This window comes from Maniola hyperantus, chromosome 14 (assembly GCF_902806685.2).
Source record: "Maniola hyperantus chromosome 14, iAphHyp1.2, whole genome shotgun sequence".
Classification (NCBI taxonomy): Eukaryota; Metazoa; Arthropoda; class Insecta; order Lepidoptera; family Nymphalidae; genus Maniola; species Maniola hyperantus.
This window is the reverse complement of record NC_048549.1, coordinates 8696160-8702159: the sequence shown is the minus strand read 5'-3', so window position 1 is coordinate 8702159 and position 6000 is coordinate 8696160.

The window sequence follows — 6000 nt, the reverse complement described above, 5'->3', positions numbered from 1 at the left end:
AATATAAACTTGCGTGTTTCCACTTGAGACGTTCGACATGCCACGTATACAATAGGTGTAATAACCAAAGAAAACCACTCATAGAGCCCATTCATTTTTAAAGGAGCCGGTTCAACCTTATTTATTTTGTTTGCAAACCAACCAGTGTTGATACTTTTGAATTCACCCGCCACGACTTAATCCTATTGTATTGCTAATGACGGTCTCAAGTGGAAACACGCCAGTTTATTTTGAATGCCTATACCTATGGTTAAAAATAACACAAAAAAATAATTTGAACGTTGTAGGAACCTACTTATGTAGGTGTTATACCTAGAAGTACCTTGGACGTCAGAGCCAGATAGATCTACAGAATTTGTAAAAAGGGCTTGCTTCAAAAGCGACTCGAAAATTAAAAGCAAAAACAACAGTTCGACCTTATTTCAAAATAGTCTTTAGACTTATTGCTTGGATGTTAAGTTTTCATTTCCGAATAAATAGGTATATGTTCTCATTTTAAAACCTGGCCACTTTCAGCGTTGTCATTTTGTTCGTGATTTGTCATGTATACCTATTATTCTATATCAATGTTCAGAGCATTTATTAGTACAGTACAGAGCCAGTTTCATCAATGAACGTGAATCTCATCACTATGTTCACACCAACAAATCAATTCGCAAATTGAAACATGACCCGCGCGTGCTTTTTTTTCTGCCGCCCCCCTTGATTGCGGTGAGTGAACTATGAATTGGCTCTTGTCGTTGATCTAATAACCATGTATGGTTTATATATCTACGAAGTACATAGTAGGTACCTACATCACAGTCCACAACAATTTAGGGAACTTGTAATAAAACGTCGAGGCTTCAACGTCAGTGGCAGGCGTCAAATGTTTTACCTACATTTTATTTATCACTAGCTTAGTTATGCTCGCGACTTCGTACGCGTGGACTACACAAATTTCATACCCCTATTTCACCCCCTTAGGGGTTGAATTATCAGAAATCTTTTCTCAGCGGATGCCTACGTCATAATAGCTATCTGCATGCCAAATTTCAGCTAGATCCGTCCAGTAGTTTGAGCTGTGCGTTGATAAATCAGTCAGTCAGTACCTTTTCCTTTTATATATTAGACTAGCTTATGCTCGCGACTACACAAAACCCCTATTTCACTCTATAGGGGTTGAATTTCAAAACTCCTTGCTTAGCGGATGCCTACCTAAGTACGTCATAATAGCTATCTGCATGCCAAATTTCAGCCCGATCCGTTCAGTAGTTTGAGCTCTGTGTTGATAGATCAGTCAGTCAGTCACCTTTTCCTTTTATATATTTAGATTTAGTAGGTACCTACTACCTACCTACGAACGATGGCGAAGGGACGAAGTCACGTCGAGTCGGTCCCATTACTCGCTCCAAACCGTATCGACAAATAACGACAATTATTGGAACGCTCTACAATCTTTCTTACAATTTCTTCTCTCCGTATTATCTTCTATTAAGCCTTTTTTTGTAATCAAACTACTAATGATTCGATTCCATTCCTAGACGGACGTGCCGTCCCGCAACCCGCCGATGTTAATGACACTATGTAATTAGATCCGGATGGTTTGCGGGCGTTGACTTGCCGTGCTCATCTGCCAGACGGTAATGGCGAAGTGTCAATTTTGCTAAATAAATATGGTAATTACAGCGTTTTTGTTAGCATTACGAACATTACAAAACTGTGGGCTTGTACACCGGTAAGGTTTAATGCTAAACCAATTGAAAAGTTTAACGGGAATATGCTCAGGTACCTACCTAGGTACTTAAAATAATTACATAGATCGGTTTGCTGTTTTTCTCCACCATACATGACTATAATATCTATGAGTAGGCCTAAATATACTAATGTTTCCATTATTTAGTTAGACACTCATAGTCATCATCAATCTCAACACATCCTGGTTCTATCTGTCCCGGCTTACTCACGTGTGTAGTCGTACGTTAGCCGACTAGTAACCCATACGCGGTCCTTTTTCAAGGGAGTCCGTCCGCGCACGCGCCGCGGTTTTGACTGCGGGACGTATCTCCGCGTGCCTGGATTTCGGTGACGGGTCCAGTGATGAAGAACAGCAGGTACTGTCGGGAGACGATCGGCAGCTGTCTTCCCCCCAGCCACCCTCACAACGGGCTCTACGGGCAGCGGCACGTGCGTCCCGCAGTCAAAACCGCGGCGCGTGCGCGGACGGACTCCCTTGAAAAAGGACCCCGTATGGGTTCGAAACTAGTCGGGCTAACGTCGACTACACACGTGAGTAAAGCCGGGACAGATAGTATTTATAATGGAAATCACTCACGGTAGTTAATACGCTAACAAATCCTGGTTCACTACTTATGGACTAAGAGCCAACGCGTGCCAGATTTTCGTTATTTTATAAAAGCTGAAAGTTTCTCTGCGTATTGTCCCCAACACTGGGAGGAACGTTTGTTTGGATCATGGTGGCTTTGGGAGATAACAGGTAAACAAATGTAGCTCCCAGTGTTGGCGACAATATGCAGAGAAACTTTCGGCTTTTATAAAATAAGGAAGGTCTGACGCGAGCTGTCTCCCTCTCTATTAGCACGGGTCTCCTCTCAGAATGAGAATAATTTACTTACTAGGCCATCCATCCCTCCATAATAGGTCTTTGGCCAAGTGCGGATTGGTAGACTTCACACACCTACCAGAACATTATGGAGGACTCTTAAGCATGCAGGTTTCCCTCAATCATACCTACTAAGAAAACAGTAGGTACCTAAGTAAGGAGGTGGGTAGTATTATTATATCAGTAACTTAGTAGTAGAATAATGATAACCTACAAGTAGGTAAGTTACGCTTAGATAACAAGAACAATTACATTCTTGATAAACATTATTCAATTTAAATAAAAGCGTTACATAAAACCGAGACGCTCTGCATAATTGAGTTAATTCAGTTTACCTAAAACTTGTAAAAATACCGTTTCAGTTTCACATTTGCTTCACGGTAAATTTTTGGAATTTACTTTCGTGGAAGTCTAAGCTGAAAGTATTTGAACACCTATCTATCCAATAATACAAAACGTTATCCTATGTAAAATAAACATATTAGAGTTGCCAACCATTCTGTTTTTGGTAGGATTTGTCCTGCTTTTATAAAGCATTTTAAATACTGTTAAATAATGAAATAGGTGGTCCTAGGTAGCTACGTTATGGATCTCTTTAATGTTCCGGGATAAAAAGTTAGCCCATATCCGTTTCCGGATGTAAGTCGTCTCTATATCAAGTAATTAATGCCCTCATGCATAACATGATGTCGACGACTTCGTCCAAGTGAATTTAGGGTTTTTTTTAAAAATCCTAACACAAAACTGCACCAATGCAGTTTAATTTCAATGTTTCTACCACCAGACAGCTAAACATTATCCTCCCATAGTCGGGTAAAACTGAAAAGTGCGCGCGTTGATGTCTTCTCTTATACTTTTTCGGTAAAATAATTTCTGTGTAGTTCCGTATCGAAGTGCGTAAAATCTACATCGGGGCATGGAAAGTAGATATCTTCCTAAATCGTTGAATGGATTTCAGGTATGGCAACCTACCAGATCCTACATTTACATAGAAATACTTGGAAATAGGTAGGATAATCAACATGATCAACCCATCGCCGCCGCGCCGGCTCACTGCAGAGCCACGAGTCTCCTCTCTGAGTGAGACGGGTTTGGCCATAGTTTATCACGCTAACCATGTGCGGATTGGTAGACTTTAGACACCTTTGAGAACATTAGGAGAACTCGCATGCATGCAAGTTTCCACACGCTGTTTTCTTCACGTTGAAGCAAGTGATATTTAATTTCTTAAAACGCACATAACTCCGAATAGGTAAATAATAGTCAGAGTAAAACCAGCAAGTAAGTACCTATAGATGCTAGATATTTGTTATGTGTTTTCCTTGGTAAGTAAATAAAGAAACCTGAACCAATTGGAAATTATGACAACCCTGCTCTAGTTTAGTCGTCAAGGATACAATCTACCTACCTTCGATATGGTTGATACCGTCATGATATCGGTTCGATTCGTTAAAAAACCCTTTTGTCATTTAACAAAAAGAGTTGTTTTCTCGAACGCACGTCTCATATTATTGTGTACCACAATGAAATAATTAGTTGGTTCGGTAACGGGAGTTTTTTGGTTGCATTAGCTTTATTTCTTTGTTGGTTGTGTAATTTAATATTTTTTGTAATCTCTCGAATATTGAACGCTGGGCGAAAAAAATGTGCGTTTTGTTCAAGTCAGGGAATTGTCGATGATAGATATCAAAAACGATCAGTCACTTAGGTATCTTTGGTTACCTACCACGAAACTCTATAAAAATGATCTAAATCCAGCCTCCATATTTAGAATGTAAAATCTGTAATTAGTATGCAGGTACAGAATCTGCGACTTTAAAACCCGTAACTTTAGATCTATTTTACTGTGAATAATAGTGTTTCATCTGCTACTATGAGTACAGTATACATACCTGCCGTTGTGCATACCTATAACTAAGTATTAATTTTTACCTTATTGAGATTTACCTACTTCTATGGTAAGACCCATTAGGATATAAACAAACCTATATTTAATCATACAGAATCTGCGACTTTAAACAATGAAGTTTAGATCCGATTACTCTGAATACATACTTAGTAGTGTTTCATCTCCTGTTAAGAGTACATGCTGTACCTACTTCAGTATATTTAATTTTTAGCCTAATACGATTCACTTTTATTGGGGTAGAGCATTCTAAGTATCATCCCTTATCTTCGCATAACTTCTTAAGTAGGTGAATTAGTTCGTACTAATTAGGTAGGTACCTACTTACCTACAAAATTCATCAAAAGGAACTATTGTAAGTTCCTAGCAAAAGTCTTCTTGTTGAAAGTTGGCAATGAACTACTTACCATCAAGTTTTAAACGTAAAGTCCTCGTCGAAAAAAGTGGTCGCTCTGAATCACTACTTCCGTTTTATTCAATTGACACCTACGTATATAGATTTTAATGCTTTACTTAATAAGCGTAAGCACAACCAAAATTGTAGGTAGTATAATAGTCTTGTAGTTAATCTATGAAAAATCAAACATCTGAATAAGTTGCGTTTATCTTCTTTTTGTTAACCATAGAGCTATAAAACTAAGATTGAATCAATGGTGGTACCCAATCTATAGGAAGTTAAAAAGTGTAGATTCACTCACATTAAAACAGTTGCAAGAAGATCTACTCATTGGTAAATTGATAATCGTACCTAATTGGTTAATTTTGTATGCTTTCTCTATTTGAAGAGATACTTAGTCGTAAGTTAATATACTTATAACTTAGTAGGTGTGTATTTATAACTAATTACTGACTAAATGTGCCGTCACGATCGTTTTGCTTTAGCTTTTTAGTGATAAAAAATTCAAACTAGCAATCTGTTCTTGGTAAATAAGTAAAGCCAAACAACAACATTTCAAATGACAGCACCACCCACCGAGTTTGAAAAAAATTTAATATACCTAAATAGCTTTTTGTCTTAGGCTTGAGTAAAGTCTCAATTTCAAAAGAGTCCAAAAAAGTCCTTCTGTTTAACTCCTCGGGCAAGATTATGTTAAATAGCGTAAATTTACGAAGGTAGCTCCAAATCATTAGTTTTGTTCACCTGCCCCGAGTTTGTCTTTCTAATTCTTAGCAGGAGATCGGCAATAAACTCCAAAGCGATTTCACTAATGTCTAGTGTCTTCATTGTGTAGTAAAAAACCAGAAAAAATACAAACTAAGGATAAAGGAACCAAGGCAACCAAACAAAAAAACACATAACTCAATACTATAAATATTGATTTATTTCAACGCATTCGGCAATATAATAATTTAGCTAATAATTTAAATCTATTCAGTTACAAGATTTTCATCTCTCTCTAGTTAATGACGATCTTTATCGTCAAACCAAAGATATTTTCACTGGCTGGCACTGGACTTCACTTTTTAAAAACTATTTTGAAAATATCATCTG